Source organism: Bidens hawaiensis, unplaced genomic scaffold (assembly GCF_021521415.1).
Source record: "Bidens hawaiensis isolate Kalapana, Puna unplaced genomic scaffold, B.hawaiensis_p1.1 tig00007577_1, whole genome shotgun sequence".
NCBI classification, from domain to species: Eukaryota; Viridiplantae; Streptophyta; class Magnoliopsida; order Asterales; family Asteraceae; genus Bidens; species Bidens hawaiensis.
Window position 1 is genome coordinate 1,137,843 of NW_027491528.1, and position 18,931 is coordinate 1,156,773.

Genomic DNA, 18,931 nt, shown 5'->3' on the forward strand with positions numbered 1-18,931 from the left:
TTCCTTATTGCTTGCTAACCACTTCAATGGCTCTTATGCTGTTAGAAGTTAGAAACTAACCAAATATCTTTAGATAGTTCAAAATCTGGCAGGAAAATTTGATTTCCTAGGGATGAAAATGCTAAAGCGGATGCATTGGCAAATCTTTCGTCTGCCTTCAGGATCCCGACGGAAATAAAAATTCTGATAATACATATCCTAAATCCAGCCACATATCTACCTTCCCTTGATGAAAAGGAAGTAATAAAAGAAGCTGGTTTGCGAGATCCCCAAGTTAATGAAATAAAGGATTCGGAAGATATTGGATCAAGACCCTCAAGCTAGTCAGGAATCAAGAAATATTTGCAACACAACGAGATCCCTAAGGATGAGAATCCTAAAGCTTTTCGTATGAAGGTATCCATGTTCATTATCTTAAACGATATTCTCTATAAGAAATCACTTGAACGTCCGTAATTGAGATGCCTCGAGGATCCTGAAATACAAGAAGTTCTGAAAGATATCTATGAAGGAGACTGTGGGAATCACAGTAAGGGGTCGATCATTATTCTTCAAGATCCTTATGAATGGTTACTATTGGCCAACATTGAGGAAGAATGCAATGGTCTATGCTTAGAAGTGTGATGCCTGTCAAAGACGTAGCAACATTCTTCACCAACCACTTGAACCTATCCATTCGATGTTGTCTACTTGGCCTTTCATGAAATGGGGAATGAATATTGTGGTTAAACTACCGAAGGCTCTGGGAGGAAAGGTTTTCATGTTAGTAATGACATATTATTTTTCAAAATGGATTGAAGTAGAAGCATTTGCCCAAGTTAGAGAACAAGAAGTGATATCATTCATCAAAAGGAATATCCTTACACGTTTCAGAATCCCAGTCGAGATCAAATGCGACACGGGTCTCAATTCATTGGTAAAAGAACTACCTAATTTTGTGTTGTATGGGTGTCGAATCCAATAGATAAAATAAACCTACTTGGACTTACTCTGAATAGTACGAATGGAAGTGAGGTTCGTGTCCTCAGTGATACAGATTAACTTTACAATACCAAAACGTTTTAAGTGCAACACGATTGTTTTTTAGGGGGGTTTTGATACGAAAACAAATTTATTATATAAACGTGACTATTATATCTAAAAACTAATTCCAACTGAAAATACGTAATAATTCGTACAGATCTTATCAATATTGATTATCGGATTAGATCTATACGTTAGGATCTAGTTTATGATATGCTTAAAATTAGTTATATGAATATAAATATAAATATATATATATATATATATATATAATAGTAATTGTAATATGTGTATTAGTAATATGTTAATCGAAGAATTGAGCGATAGAGAATATGGACAGAGGTTCAATACATTAACTCAAAACTTAAATTATGAGGGTATGAACATCCTTTAAATAGACGATGGAAACCAATTCGTTACACAACCTGTAACGAATTGGCTCCATTTCGTTAACTCACAAGACACAAAATGAAAACATAACGAATCAGTGATTCGTTATGCCCCCATTCGTCAACATTCCATGACGAATAGGAACTTACATAACGAACTACAGTCCATTCGTTAAACATCCTTAACAAATGGGATTTGAACATAACAAACTGGCTAGTTCGTTAAACAGCCTTAACGAATTAGCCTTTACATTAACGAACTAACAGTTTTTCCATAAATACCCTTACATTATAATAATGAACAATTATAAACGATAATTACAAAGACTCGAGACGACAAAACCGTGCACTAACACCAACACTAAGGCAATTTCTTGACTCGAATCTAACTTATGATCATTAACAATTATGGTGCAACGATTGTTACTTAAACGGTTTGTATCGATACTAGACGTCACGCCGTTCGGACATTCACTCTATCTAATGTTTAATCACACGTCGTTCGGTGATTAGAGCCAAACCGCTACTCCAAGATCACGTCATTCAGATCTTAGTTTGCGTGATAGAAGTATCGATTACAATCAAACACACACGTCGTTCGGTATGTTTAATTATTTTGTTTAATTCTATAATGATTTTGAGTTCATAGACAAAACCAAAATATTAATTGTTCCTTTTACCAAATCTTAAAAACTTATTAGAGTTTTAAATAGATGAACTTTATTAGAAAAATTAATAAGATGACAAAGTTTATTAACAATCTAATATATACCGGAGTGGAACCAGGTTTTAAGCACAAGAATCAAACAAACAAACCATTCAAACAAACGAATCAAATAATATTTTCACATAAGTTTTGAATCAAATCAAACCCTAGTGTTGAAATTATATTGACTTAGCCGGACATCATGGTTAAATCAATCAATCCGAATAAGAAACGAAACATAAAAGCTAAACTCACAAACTAAAAAGAACTTGAAAATAAAATCCAAGTAGCCTTGCTTATTTGCTCCTGCAGTCCACCCCCTTTCATGAAAATTCTTGACTTGCCTTTTAACCTTATTTCATTCTCAATTATCCCCCAAGTCAATTAAAATTCAAATATTCCTTCATGATAACCCAATCAATTTTTCTTCTAATCAACAATTATTAAGTAAAAGTGATGGCCCATTTTATTCTTGTTGATTTCTCAAAAGGAACCGTAAAGGAAAAAGAATAAAAAATTCTTTTAATCTCCTTTTTATATTTTCCAATTCACTCAAGATAGAATTGTATTAGTGGTTTGAACTTGAAGCTATCCATATAATATCACTTTGTCTCTTGCTCAACTTAACCAAATCATTTGACTCATTTTCTTTTAAACCACTTGATTTTTCGTTTCTTTTTTGAGCACATCCATTTCTATTTACCATGTCTCTCGTAACCTCTCCGCACCTACAAAATAAAAAAAACAATCCAAAGTAGATTCCGCTCCACCAAAACAAGTGTTTCAAAAAATAATGTACATATGTATGATATATGGATGATTTTTGGCAAAAATTGAATGTTTAAAGTGTTATGCTAGCATGTCAAAAGGTGTAACTAACATGGATCACCTAACCATCTCAGTTATTATCTTAACATATCTTGCAGGATTTCAAAGTTCAACCCAAGATAAAGATTATGACGATTGATTGGAACCTCGGAGATTCCTAGTGCCTATGAATTCAAACCTTATCCTACAAGGTTTAATTACTTATTTACTTCCCCAAGATGTGGTGAAAAAATATTTCCAAACTTATGTTTTGATCCAATTAAAGTATAAGAGAAATTTTTCATCAGTATCTTTTTGGCAAAAAAGAAATAGACATAAGCAAGGCAAAAGTTTATCATTATTTTAAGCAAAGGGATATTCATGGCTTTGTCCTGAAACTCAGAATCATTCCATCATGAATATCTAAAAGTTTTCCTAAACTGATAATTAAAGGCTTTGTCCTGAAACTCTAGATCCCTACACCTTGATTATCTATTGTTTTAAACGACATATAAAATAAATTATTTGAAGCACTTCGCAAGACAAAAAAGTAAATTGTTTTACAACCATGTCGAATACCATCAAGAAAAAATCATCAAAAAAGAGGGGCCCGAGCCTTGTCTTTATTATCCTTTACTGCCCCTCCGAAAAAACAGCAGCCATCGAGCCTGCACCATCTTATCTCCATCGCTAGCCTTCACTTTCAGAATCTCTAGCCTTCACCTCAGCGGAATTGCTTGACTCATCCGGATCTTCTTCAAAAGCTAAGCCTAGTTCAGCCCTGATCTCTGCCTCCCTCACCATTAAAGACATGTCGAAGTTGGGCTTCCTAGCTTCGTCCATCAGTTTGATAGTTGCACAGCAAATGGAATGAGCAACATGCATCATAAGTTGGGTCTTGATGTCATCCAGCTCCTTAGCGTGATTGACCTTGAGGTCAGCGTGATCCCACTTCAGCCGGTCAAATTCCTTAGCCATGTTCTCAATATATAAGGACTTAGCCTCGGCAATTTTGTTGAGGCCATCCGCCTTCAGCTTTTGTGTCTCAATCTCCTTAAGAGCAGCATGGCGGATTTCGGTCAAGTGTTGATGGACCTGCAGTAAAAATGTACATTTAATACAAAGTTAACTCCTTAATAAAAAGAACATTGCGGGATCCTTACCAGGAAAAGAAGTGACTCAGCGCCTTCGAAGCTGAGCGAGTCGACAGCAGATCCTGAGGCCTCTCGGGCTTTCCTTTTCTTGGAAGTGGAGGCTCTAGTTCGGGAAGTTGGATGGAGTGTCTTGTTACTTTGAAAATGGTAGGCTCCTTATTTGAAATGAAGATGTCCAGATCATCCAAACCCAATCCTTGGCTTGCTATAACGCGAATCAGGATTCTAAAGACAGAAATATCCCTAACATTAATAAAGGATAAGGATCATGGTCTCACCCTTCATACTTCCGTTTGATGACTTCTCGGATTTCGAAGAAAGCAAAACCTAAAGCTGGAAGGAGCATTCTTCCTTGAGAATCCCCAAAATCGCAGGAATCCTCTCTAAACTGCGGGCGTAGGAGTCTCAAGATCCGTAAACTTCGCTGAAGATCATTATGAAAGCAAAATAAGTGTTAATCTCATTTCATATTTAAATCCTAAAACATATTTCCTACCCTTCTTAACCCATCGGTAAGGAAGTTTGTCGCCTTCGGGAATAGAATCCCTTTGGACGAAAAAGAACCTCATGTACCATTGCCTATTGTTTCTTTTTGTTTCTAGGATCAGGGGAGTTGGTCAGACATCAATTGAAGGACAAAGCGACTGGAGCCGTGGTTTCTAAGGTTGTAGATGGTGGCCAAGTAGGATATTTTCATATTGATATTGTGACTTGTAATGATCTTATTGAGCATATAGAGAATCCTCCACAGCATTGGCATGGCTTGGATGTAGCTAATGTTAGTGACCTGGAAGAAACGAGCAATGAAATCAAGGAAAGGTTAAGTTAAGCCGATGGTGAACGAATAGGCCAGGAAGCCAACCCACTTCTTGGAAATACAGTCGGAGCGAAGAGTCTTATCGAAAGGGTGAAACTTGGCTCCGGCGGGAAAGGCGTTACCGAATTGTAGATACGACAGGTCAAGATCGGAAAAAAGTGCAGGTTTCGAACTTAGGATCGGTAAGGATATTCTGACATTCGAAATCAGGATATGTGTTTACTCTGCTGGTAGCGGAAGTTCGGGACCGCTTATGAGATAAAGAGAATAGAAGAATTATAAAAACACTAAACTAGAGAGGGAAAGAAGTTACCTTGAGATGGAAGCGTGATAAGAATTATAAGCAATCCAGGAGTAATTATAGGGGTCTCATCGCGATTAAATGAAAGGTGGTTAGCTTATCTCAGAAGTTGCGTCATTTCTTATCAAGTTAACTCAGGCCGTCAAAATTCAAATTTGTGATTAAGTATAATAAATATGACACCTATGATTTTGTGCTTGACAGATGTAACATTTTTTGGGGACAATTGTTAGGGGTCAATTTATCCCTAACGTGATCCTGAAGATTATCCTGATAGCTTGGATTCCCAGCTAGCTGCAGGATCCTGAACTAACGACTATATTTATTTTATTTATGTTATGCTTGCAGGTTACTCAAATATATAACAGCCTACAACGGCTAGCTGGCTCATTCTACGTGAAAGATCGACCGGTTAAATTCCACGTGGGATTGGAGAACACATCTTCAAACGGTCATGGAGGCTAGGGTTCCCAGAATTATATGACCTTTTAGTTATTTTTGATTTCTATATAATGGGGCTATTGAGAACGTAATATGACACATCTTTTTTACTCTATGCACTCACAACACTTACACTTGTACTCTAGCTTTTGTTCTCAAAAAGTTCTCGAGCTGTAACCTACTTTTTACATTAATAAACTGAGGCATGGGATAGTTTTCCCCTACCGAGGTTTTTCCGAAGATCCTCACCAGGTTCCTAGATTTTCCTCGTTACATCGTTGTGTTCACCTTTACTTTTACCGCACTTACTTAGCTTATTACTGAAAAACACACTACCTCACTTAACGAAAGTGTTCAATTATTGCTTTGGTGATTTTTAACCAATACAATAACTATTAATCGTATTATTTTAATCCAATCGTAATCTGTTAAGTAAAATAAAACGCGAGTGATTACGACAACATAACTTAGAGCATTCCCACCAGCTTCTCTATCTCAATATTTATAATTACACTAAAAAACACTACATTTTCTCTCTCATATACTATTAAATAATATTGTTTACCTCTTTATCATTATCTTTTCTCTCTCCTCCACTCACAACTACTTTCAAATATATTAAAAAATAAATAGAGCATGAACAGTGTTCCTCTAAATTTACTCAAAAGTTACACATCTCTTTAAAATTTCTCACTCATCCACTCACAACCACTTACAATCCTTTAAAATTTTGTTGAGATTTCTCTCACAAAAATTTTAGAGAAGCTGCTGATAATGCTCTTAGAGATGCAAATACATGTTAACCGGTTTTGCTCGTACACATCATTTAATAATTAAACTATCTAGTTATTTGTTGATAAACCCACTTGGGCCGCCACTATATTTTACATAACCACTAATGGGTTGTCTCGTAGGCCCAAAAAGTCCCTTTGCTATTTATTGGGCTCGGACTAACCCCAAGTCAGGACAAATAAGCCCCTTCGTGAATCCGAGTTCCTACATCTTTTTGTTTTTTTAATGAAAGGTCTACGAAATACCGAAGACTTGAAGAATGGCGGTTCACTCCCATGGGAGCACAAATTGGGGGCATGGGGAATTGCAACTCAATATTTATAGTAGAACTCTTGCTTTTAATAGCCACACTGCTTTCCAAATGATGTCGGCAGAATGAGTATCGTGTGTTACATAGAATCTCATATCTATAAGTTTAAGATATACCCATCTATAATCTTGTATGAGTTTAGTTAGTTAAAGTTCTATGTTGAGATTTTAGAAGTAGGAGGTAGTTCATTTAAATGTTTTTCGGATAAGCAGCAATTAAAATTTGGGCATGTGATATGATAATAGAAAATATTGGTGGTTTATAATCTTTTAAGTGGAAAATTGATAAATCATAATGCAAAATATGTTAAAAAGGAAAACTGAATTTAAATAATTTCAACTATTGACATGTAACAGTTCTAACTAACAAAATGTTTGCCGATAGTCTCACCTTTTAAAACATTTTCCATCAAAGGACCCTGACTAACAAAATTCTAATGCCGTTAGTCTTTAGTCGCCGAAAAAACGTTTTTTTTTTCCCGAAAAACTCAACATTTTCGCCATAAAACTCAACCTAAACCATCGACAACCAACACCTAAACACCATCACCAAAAACTTACTCGACACAAACCAACTACTACCCCTTGATAACCAGTGTTAACACCTGCCACCTAAATACCACCACCACCAGCCAATAACCACCACTTGAGTACCACCAACTAACTCCAATGTTGGTTTTAGAGTTTCGGCGACCTCAATAACTAGCTTTTACTAGTAAAGGTTTGTAAAGGTCTAATCTAATGTTACAAGGATATTTGGGACGAATAAGATTAATTTTTCCCGCCAAAAACGAGTTTTCGGCAAAAACCTTTTTTCTAGCAACTAACGGCGTAAGGGTCCATTGGTGGAAAATATATTAAAAGTGGGACTATTAACAAATGTTTTGTTAGTTGGGACTTTTATTTGTCAATAGTTATTAGTTGAAATTATTTAAATCTAATTTTTCTATGTTAAATGATGCAGAAAGTTAGGTAAAAATGATTCGTGTTTAAAAAAAAAAAGTTTTAAATGAAAAAAAAAACAAAGAAACTCTAGAAAAAGGAAAAGATAAAAAATAAAGGCAAAAGAAAACCAAAAAAGCATTTCAAAAAAGAAAAAGAACCAAATAAAATAAAGAGAAAAGACCAAAAAGAAAATATTATTTTAGATCAAACAATTCCATCAAATTGAGTATAATTGTATGTGTGAGAGTATTTACTATACCAGAAATATGATTATTGAAATTGCTTAAAATACCCCTTTTTAGTTTCTAGTGTTTGTTTACAAGTTCAAGATCCATCTTACTAACTGGAGTCAAAAGAATTAATAGATATGTTCCACCCAAAATGTTAATGGTCTTGGGTTGTGAACTTATAAATATATATTCTAAAATCTGATGATCAAGTCGATTCTATAATTTATGTTCATTTCATATCGGATTAAGGTTATATACATTCTCATTGTGAAAAAAAGGGTCTTTGTGTGTGTGTGGGTGGGGGTGTGTGTGTGGGGGGGGGGGGGGGGGAGGGGGTGTTTGACCAGCTAACAAGAAGGGATACATGCTTGGGTTGGGGTTCAAATTCATGATTCCTATCTATTCTTATTGTTTTCCATCTTGTCCTCATGTACATATAAAATATACGTACAGTGTAATAAGGAAAATGAAACAATTGAAGTGTTTTGTGCTTTATATTTTATTGTTTTTTAATGTAATGTATTACTAAAAATGAAGTGAATAATTTATAAAATCTATTGTTATTTTATCTCTGTCCCAAACTAACTATACGTAAATGTAATATATTCGTTGATATTAAAAGTTAATTAATATTGTATTAAGAGTGTGTGAAGAATAGTTATAATCATATCTTTAAATGTAAAGATGGAGGATTCCTAGGGTTACATTTTAAAAGTTCAATACAAATAATTCATTCATGGAAAAATGTTTTATTCATGAGAAAGCTGAATACATTTTTATAGTGACAAATATGACATTAATGATTCCAAATGTTGAATACAATTCACTCACGAGGACTATTAGCATATATTTCTTATGGTGACAATTAAGGATGACAATCTTGACCTAAACCCTTTCAAATGAGTCAATTTGAGTTGTTTTAAAAGTTAAATGAGTTGGTTTAGGTAAAAGGTTTAACTAAATGAGTCATTTAAAATTTCATCCTTTTATTTTCGGGTCAAAATGGGTCGACAAGTTCAAAGAAATTGGTCAATGTGGGTTAGTGTCCTATGGAAATATGACATGTTTCGGATCGGAATGTGTTTTCGTACAAGACAGATTTCGCACGAAACGGGTTTCAGATTGGAACGAATTCGGTTAAGGTTTCAAGCCCACACGAGTTTTCGCCCGTGACGTGTTGGGTTTTGGTTTCTTTTGTTTCTTTCAGGTCAATTCCGAAGTCGTTTATGTTCGTTTTTTCAGTTTTGTTTTTGTTCGGTTTGAATTCTTCTAGTTTCGTTTTGATTGATTTTTTCGATTTCGATTGATATGGTCCGGTTTTGGCTTTTTGTTTCTTTGTTTCATTTTCATCGATTCTTTCGGTTTTGGTTCGATTCTAGGTAAGTTTTTTTTTATTTTTTTTATTTTTTTTTATGGAACGAGGACAACGTAGGAAACATTTTAGTGTTGTTACATTTTTTGTTTATAATTTATATTTTGAGTTATAATTTTTTTATTATTATTTTTGAATATTTTTTGAGGTTTTTTAATCTTAATAGAAAAACCCCTAAAAAAATTCAAAAAAAAATAATAATAAAAAAATCATAAGTTAAAATATAAATAAAAAACGAAAAATCTAAAAAAAAAAATAAAATGTTTCTGGCGTTATTCTCATTCACAAAAAAAAAACCCTCAAAACTCGGTTCGACCCTAACCTATTTCGACCCAAACCCAAACAACCCTTTTTTTAATTGACCCGTTTTGACCCAAACTCATTCTGACTCATATTCGTTTTGACCCATGACTCATTTCAACCCATGACTCGTTCGACCCAACCCAACCCAACCCAACCCATTTGCCACCTCTAGTGACAATCCTCTCAGGGGTTGTGACATGTGTCCATGAGGTAAAAAAGGAGATTCCATATGGTAAGCCTATGGTAAATGTTGGTAAAATGAGTTTATGTAATTCTTTATCTCAGATAGAGGATTCCACGTGTCTGACCCGTTGACATGGACAAACAGTTGTCAAACAATCATCCGACTTGGAGACACATGTGGAAAGTATGCTTGCGTGTACTTGTAATCCTCTCGGATGAAGGATTACCTAAAGCAATTGAATTAGTCCACTACCTAAAATCACTTTTTTTTTCTTCAACCCACCTAAATCATCAAAAAATTTCACTACGCTTTGCCTATTTTGTTTAGGGGGCGTTTGGGATTGTTTATTTTTACCAACTTATAACTTATAAACTTTTTGAAAAGTAATTAGATGTTTGGGATTGCTTATGTTGTGAGAGAAAAAGTTTCATAAGTTACATTTTTGTAACTTATTAACTTAATGAAAAGTAATAAGGATGTAAAATAAGGAATCCCAAACGCCCCCTTAGTTTTTTTTTTTTAATTTCGTTATATATGTCGATTTTGATAACCTTTTCTAATAAAAAATAACCATCTTTATATAACGAAATAAAATTTTACCCTTTTTTCCAAATTTATATGTAAAAGTATCTAATAAATTAAACAATAAATTAAATTTGTGCATTTTGACTTATGGAATATGGACGTTGTATATGGTAACCTAGGGATGAGCTTAGTACGGTACCTGGATAATACCGGTACCGAAGGTAAAAATTCGGGAAATATCTATACCGTACCGGTACCATACTGATCCCGAAATTCAAAATTTTGGTACCGATTCGGTACCGACGGTAGCAAATCGGTACAGATTTCGTTACCAGTACCGAATATGCACATCCCTAATGCAAACTGCATGACGCATGCATGCATATCTGGAAGGAAACAAAGATTACAAATGCTACTTCAGCCCTAAATATAGTGTTGTTTTTTTCTTTTTAACTTATAATAGATAATATTCAACAACAAATTTATATATATATAATTGCTATGATTATAAAGAGTTCATAAACTGTTTCTTTGGAAGAGGGGTTTGTCAGTAAGCATTGAAAACAAACCCCACATACTAATTTCAAGTTGACTTTGGATTCAAGAAATTGGTCAACTAATGAAATGTACTGTGTTTTTCTAAAGATGATGAATTTGATTGATCAGACAAAACAATCACAGTATGTGTTTCTGTGAGAAATCTTGGTTTTTTATTTGTTTACAGATCATTTTAAAGATTGGAACTTGAGATTTAAAGAAGCAATTTCTTGAATCCAAAAATCACAAGTGGAAATTTATGGAGCAAAGCCATAAAATACCAACAGCTGAGGAGCTGTTAAAGAGGATCCAAGAGCTTGAAGTACAACATGCTCACATCAAACAAAAAATATCCGAACTCATGCACCAGCCAAAACCACACCGTCGACCCATTGGCGATACGAAGCTGACTGAAAGTCACTATTTGAATATTATCCGGTCAATGGGTCAGGCTGTACATGTGTTTGATCGCAAATATCGGATTCGCTTTTGGTTAGTTTGATCAATAGAGAATTATAGTAACGTGTTTTTTATCTCTTAATAAAGTGTTTGTGCCTTGAAATGGGAATTAACGATGCAGGAACCGAGTTGCAGAAGACATTTATGGGCTTACAGCTGCTAAGTATATGGGAAGACTCCAACAGAGATTCTTGTGGACCCGAAAGACGCTGTAATGGCAGATTATCTGCTAGAACGGACGGTAAGTGGAGAGGCGTGGTCAGGGGAGTTTCCCGTGAAAAACAAGAAAGGAGAAACCTTTGTGATTATGTGTACGAATACACCATATCGTGACGAAAATGGAAGATTAATTGGCGGTATTTGTATATTTACTGATTCACGTCCGTATCGACAAATGCATCAGAAGCCATCAATAGCCTCAAAGATATCAAATTTGGTGATGATTCTTGCTGTTATCAACTTATCATTATATATGTACATTTATGGATTTATTCAACTGAATTTGCTGAATGATGACTTGTTTTCAGGCTTCAAAGGTGAAGTTAAAATTGCTGACAACAGATGATGAAGAGGATGCAGCTCAAACCAAAGAGAGCCCTCGGGGTCACATTGGGACGTATCCATTTGGAGTATTCACCGAGGAGAATTTTACTGGTAAGAGAAGCATGTGGGCGTGGAATGGAAATGAAAGAAAAGACGAGTCTGTTGTTGCTAAACTCTGTCGTTTTGGTTGGCAACGTTTATCTGTGAATCAAGAACTCGAACACAAACAAATGTGGGATAATAGGAGGTTAGCCTTGGAGAATAATAAGATGGAGCCTTCAGGGTTGTGGGTAAGTAGTGCTGGCACGAGCACCAAACTCGATTATGAGATCGTATGGGAAGACTTGATAACCAAACGAATAATTGGGCAAGGTATTTATCTTAGACATTTGGTTTAATTAAAAAATGTAATCAAATTTTAACAGTTATAGTTAGTTAAGGTATATTTTGGCAGGTTCATGCGGGACTGTATATCACGGATTGTGGCATGGATCGGTATGTTCTCCATCCCCAACTTGTTAAACAAATTTTGCAGGAAAGAATTAAGAGGTACAGTGAAATTTTAGAGAATTTAAAATATACGCGCAGGATGTGGCAATCAAGATATTTACATACCAAGAATATTCGGCAGATTCGATGGTCTTGTTTAAACAGGAGGTAACTTAACTATTCAACCGTTAATACGGATTGTTGAGTGTTTGGTTACTTATAAATATATGTAATGGTTAATTATTTTGAAGGTGTCTCTGATGAAAAGGCTGAGACATCCAAATATTTTGCTGTTCATGGGGGCGGTAACTTCAACTCAGCATCTATGCATTGTCACCGAGTTCCTTACCCGGTTGGTTAATTCTTCACTCTTAACTCACTCTCAAACACCCGCCATCTTTATTTAACTCAAGTTTACATCCACTTGTTTTAATCATGTAGCGGAAGTTTGTTTCAGATACTTCAACAAAAATCAACACGATTAGATTGGAGACGACGTGTTCAAATGGCCATTGATATTGTACGCACATACATACCTTATATTGATTATTCATCTATGTTATTATATATTGAGTAGTGTTGTTCGTGATAGGCACGAGGCATGAACTATCTTCATCAGTATAATCCACCTATTGTTCACCGTGACCTCAAGTCTTCAAATCTTCTTGTGGATAAGAACTGGACAGTGAAGGTGACTGGCTATGCTTGCTTATTTAAGTTGTTTTGTTTCAAATGCACTATTGATTAATTAATGTGCTCGAATTTGTAGGTTGGTGACTTTGGTCTCTCCCGTATCAAGCATCAAACATACTTGAAAACAAAGTCTGGGAAAGGAACGGTATTACACCTCAAACTGCAGCTAGAAGCGTGTTTTACGTTATGTTCGTCCCACAAAATGCAAACGTTTATTTGTATGTTTTATTTGTGTTGTGCAGCCTCAATGGATGGCTCCAGAAATTATTCGTAACGAGCAAGCAGATGAAAAGTAAGATTTCTTCAATTATCATTTTCCCATGAATCCGATATATATTTAGTTAATTGGTTTGTTGTTTAGGTCGGATGTATACAGCTATGGCGTGGTATTGTGGGAAATTGTCACTCGGAAGATGCCTTGGGATGATCTTAATCCGATGCAGGTAAGTTAGATCAGTATGCGCAATGCATGCTTGTAAGTTGTTACTTGTAACACTTACTTTTTGAAAACCATACTTATTAATGTCAGTCATACTTGCAGGTTATAGCAGCCGTAGGATTCATGGATAGAAGACCAGAGATCCCAAACGATGTTGACCCACTGTGGACTTCACTTATCGAAAGCTGTTGGTGCAGGTTGGTTGGTTGGTTTTCATTAACAAATATGTTTTTAAAGTGATCTTTTATTGAACGGCTTGAATACCATAAACTTTCCTTTCCTTTACATTCAGCGAGCCCCAATCCCGACCTACATTCCAAGAAATACTATGCAAACTTAAATATTTGCAAAAGAAGTATGCGGTTAAGCGTACGGTTACCTAAAACAGAACAGAAAGGTATGTATGCTTCCCAAAGGAATTCATGTCGGAACAAAATCACACCAGGACGCTGCAGGCAAGTTGGTGAGTCTAACTAACTTAACGTCGGCCTTCGTTCAATTTTATCAATTCTTGCTCTTTCTTGACAGAAACAACAGAGTAGAGGCCGGAAAGGAAGCAACTATATTGAAAACATAAGTGATCATGCAATTTTGTTATATATTTTTTAAAGGTTGTAAATTTATGTTTTACGCCGAGAGTGGAACCAAAAGATTTTGCATTTGGCTCTCTGGTGAATTTTTGTAAAGAAAGTAAATACATCAGCTAATGAAAAAATTCAAATAATAAATTACTTCTGTAAGATAACTAACTAACTAACTAACTAACTAACTTAACTTCTTTCTTTCTATGTTTATACACCAATCATACAAATACATTATGTTTGTTTTTTATTTTATAAAATACTCTAATGTTATTTCAACATTTTAAGTACAACATTGTACCAGTTTGCAACAATACAAGTACATATCATATGCTCTCTCACAACAACATTGACCAGGCCGATATTGTTCTGATAATTTAAGAAAACTATTTGTTTATTTGTACCTGAACAAGTCGGTTGGTTAGGTTCAGGTTCTATTAGGAAGAGATAGTTCAAGCACGATATGGAAATAGCATCGTTCCGATTCTCTTATGTATTGAACGTCCCCGTTCATAAGCTTTAAGATTTTCCGACACATGCTTAGTCCTAAACCTTCCTCACTGCTCCACTGACTGCCATGAAACATGTCCTGAACCAGTTCGGGTGGAAGACCGTTACCCGGGCACACCATCCTGAACAACAATATCATCATCCATCTTACTATTGTTAACTGCTTTCTAATAATATTATATATGTATCTATAAAGGTAAAGACAACATACCTGAAGTCAATATGCACGTCGGTCATTCCATCAAAAATCTGTTTCAAAGTAGGCCGAACTTGAATCTCCACCCAACCGTTAGGCGAGGGTGCATGGTGAACCATATTCAACAAAAAATTTGTCAAAACTTGCTGAACCCGTGTTTGATCACCAAACACGGTCAAAGTTTTGACTTCCTCGGGAATATCACGGATCAGCTGTACACCTCCATCTCTCAAAGCGAACATCACTTGACTGACCACAGCATCAATCACGCTCCCGAGAACAAAATCGTGCTTTTCAAGCTCCAAACGACTGCCATTCAAACTCAAAGTTAGTAATCGCTTTATGACCAATTTCATAATAATAAAAAAAAACTAACCCTTCTTGAATATTCTCCATATCAACATCTTTCATAATCTTTAGCATCTGTTTCTGGCACGCAGCACTCGTTTCCAACAGCTGCTTTTGATCATCGGTAAGATTTGTTGCTTCCAAAAGAGAATTAGAAAACCTAATGCCACTTAACGGATTCTTGATTCCGTGACAGATATACGCCAGCTCTTTCATCCTCTCGAAACATTTATTTTCTTGTTGTCGTATTTTCATAGCTTGTTGTAGCTCTGGGCTTGCAATCTGCAAGAAACAAAACGCTCCCATAACCTCACCGCTTAAATTAAGCCGTTTATTTGCTGTCAACAAAGCTTGCACGTATTTCCCACGCCGAATAAAAAACGAAAACACATGTTTATCAGTGTCCTGCCCGCCAATCGCATTATGCAAAATGATCATGAACTTTGTCAAAGAATCGGGACCCTTTAACCGACAACAACTTCCAAAAATCTCCCCAACCAACATTTTCCCAATCACATCTTCTCGGGCCCACCCCGTGAGCTTCTCCATGGCGGTGTTCCACTCGGAGCAACATGTGTTCTCATCTGATGCAAAGATGGGCGGGATTAGAGCGTTGGGGTTATGAATAATCGCCTTGTAATCCCCTTGAATTTGAACAAATTTGTCCATTACGACTTTTTGCCTTGTAACATCTTGACCAACGAAACAAACACCAACAATGTTATCCGTATAATCCTTGCTAGAACAAGCATTAACAACCACAAAAACAGCATCTTCTTCTTGTGCTAAATTAAATGTCCTTAGTTTGATCTCAACGTTCTTATCTTCTTCACCTGTGCAAAGTGAGCAATTTATATTACAGTATGAATTCACAGAAAAACAATAATAGCATATTTGAACATCATTAATCGTAAAGAAAGAAAATAGTATCTTTTTTCTCTCTACAAAAATTTGAATCTTTATGTTGCTGTGCTTGGGTGTTCAAACATCAACGTATTTTTTACACAAAACATAAATCTGTATGTTGTGCTTGAGTGGATGCACATAAAAATCGCACTTGTACCTTGTAAAGCATGATCAAGAAGTTTGACAACAGTTTCTTCTGATTCTTTATAAATGAGATCCCGAACCAACGACTTCCCCATGGCATCGTTCACCGGTAAGCCGTCAATTCTGCAATCTTTGCATTCCATCCATTTATCCGACCCTCAACATCCACAGCAAATATAGGAGCAGTTGCAGTCTCAATCAATCTAACCATTTCTCTTGCAACCGAGCTAAGTTCATCCACCCCTTCCAACCCCATTTCTTCAATTTGAACCTTAACAACCGCTTTCGAATTGCTTTCTTCGGGATCTTTAAACGAGTCTCTTAATATAAGCTGTAAAGAGTGAATGGCATCCATTTCCGCATTCTCCCATGGCAAACTTCTACTTTTCACAACTTCTAAAAACGCATTAAACGAAGAACGCGGATGCATTGTTTGACCGTCGTCTTTATCCTCAGGATGATGCTTAGCTCCACCCCACTTGATCTCTTTTGCAGTGTGGGACCGGAACCAAAACAAGAAATCTTTAGATGTTATGTAAGCAACCGCCATCCCACAAACCGCATCACCAAGTGAAGCTGCACCCGGGTACCCTGCATCGGCTAAGCTATCGGTGCTTAAACCGGTTGAATCCGTATGACAAGCTAATAACCAGTCAACAATATCTTTGATTTGCGCTTCGGTCGGTGTAATGCCTAAGGGGTAGTACTTTTCTTGATAATATAGCGCCGCCCCGTCACATTTCACAAGATCCATGATACTAGGACTCTGAGTCACAATACCCGTTGGTGAATCTCGAAGAATCATATCACATAACAACGTTTGTGTTCTTAGAATCCGTTTTTCTGACATCTGTGAAGCCAGTTGTAGCTCTAGATTCAACTGGAGCCCGAACGTTTGCATCAAAAACTCACACGCATACCATAAAGGAAACGGAATGCATCGCGCAGAAGTATGATGGCAAACCACTAATCCCCACAGCCCCATCGTCCCTCTTCCGCTTGCACCGTCTTCATTCCCGTTTATAATAACCGCCAAGGCTAACGAAGCTATCGAACCCATGTTCGCCATGTACTGAGCATGACAACCATGAGGGGCTCGAAGGGTCGAACCCACCAAACACAACGGCTGCATCAAGTTATCATCTTGGATTACACGAACCGGAGTAGCATGACAGTCGACAATCATCCTCACACGATTCTGCCTAAACAAGAACCTCGAAGCCTGCGGGATATCAGTTGCAGGATAATGCAAGCCAATATACGGATCCAGATCGGCCCGTTTGCTTTCGGACACCACCTCACCATGCTCATCTTCATGAAACTTATACACCATGACCCGATCATACCCCGTAAGCTCCCTCACATTCTGCACAACCGTATCACACAAAAGCTTGATATCACCACCGGGCAACGCCTGCAGATTCGAAATAGCCCGAACCGCGAGCTTCTGAGACTGCACGGCCCCAGCAATCGACAAAGCTGGATCCTCGGTCCTAGCAGGCTCTAAATCAATAACTATCCCCACATCAATCCTATGCAAAATGGCATAAAACGGTTTGCCCGAGTTCTTGGAATGAACCCAAACAGGGTTGAGCAGAGTAATCTCGCGGGCCCGAAAAGCGCGTTTGAGCAACACCGCACTGGAGGGGGTGAAGAGCGTCTTGACATCGGTCCCAATTGTCAAGATTTCTGGCTTTTCGAGACTAGGAACAGACTGTGGGGCTAGCCCTAGCCTTTCCCTTGCGTTTTCGCTAAAGGCGATAACCCGGAAAGCAATATTATCAATAGCAATCATACAGCCAAAGGGCTGGATGTGACCACCTCTTTGAATCTTGGACAAATAAGCAGTCATTTGTTGTTCAGCAATGGAATCAGTGGCGGTTTTGATTGACTGTGAGTAGTCAAAAGACTTACCTGATTCACCAGACTGTTCATAGACAGCATGGAGCCTGGCATCAACTGCATACTGAGCAATGGCTTTGCTCATGGAGTCAGCTCTATTGTTATTATTTGCTGCACTTGTGGAAGGTGTTGAGGAAGGTGAAGGTTGTTGTTGGGGATGAACCCTAGAGCTTGCTCTGCTGCCTGAAGCCATGGGTCTGGTTCAAACTAATCTAATCTAATCTAATCTAATAATAGTATCAAGAAGCATAGAAGAAGATGTGGTTGTGGTGGAAGAAGCGTTGAAACATGTTCTGTTTTGGGTTTGGTTTGAAGATGAGTTTAGTTGAGTTGATTCTCTCACTTTCAAGATATTATTATTAACTAGATACTGTATTTTATTCTATTCTATTATTATTATTATTATTTAATATTTATTCATACAAATACCGTATATGATGGTAAAAAAAAAACATTTTATTATTAGTTTTAGATCACATAAAATTCACTTGAAGAAAATATAAATTATTTATTTGTTGACTCAAATTAATTAATTTTTTAGTTTTGCGTTGAAATTTGAAAACACTCGAGGTCAGTTAATTCATTAGTAGCATCATTATTTTGTTAATGGGAGGTTATGGGATTGAGCTGCGCTTGAAGCAATTTAACCAAGTGGATTTTTTAGTTGTGGGTTTTCTTTTGATTGGGTCGAGTCGCCACGTGCTGTACTTCGGACAGAAAGGTGATCCGTTTGTCAGGAAAATCTCAGGTGTCCTTTGCGTTTGTTGTTCAAGAAAAAAAAAGTTCTACTTTAAAAATATTTTTGGATGACAATTAAATGACACTAGTTAAAATATTTGTGTTTACTTTAAAAATAAAAATATTCGAAATTTGGGTGATCCTGGAT

The 18,931-nt window shown here is 36.4% G+C and overlaps 2 pseudogenes across 1 annotated transcript; one reads left to right on the forward strand and one right to left on the reverse strand.

Annotated features, from left to right (window-relative positions):
* Positions 1-11,094: 11,094 nt before the first annotated feature.
* Positions 11,095-13,841, forward strand: LOC143635559 (uncharacterized; annotated as a pseudogene).
* A 616-nt stretch (positions 13,842-14,457) lies between these two features.
* On the reverse strand, positions 14,458-18,372 carry LOC143635575 (phytochrome B-like; annotated as a pseudogene). Its single transcript, XR_013154086.1, has 4 exons — positions 16,157-18,372; positions 15,122-15,926; positions 14,761-15,054; positions 14,458-14,671 (listed from the first exon to the last, which is right to left on the reverse strand). The product of XR_013154086.1 is annotated as a phytochrome B-like (transcript).
* Between the last annotated feature and the right edge of the window lie 559 nt (positions 18,373-18,931).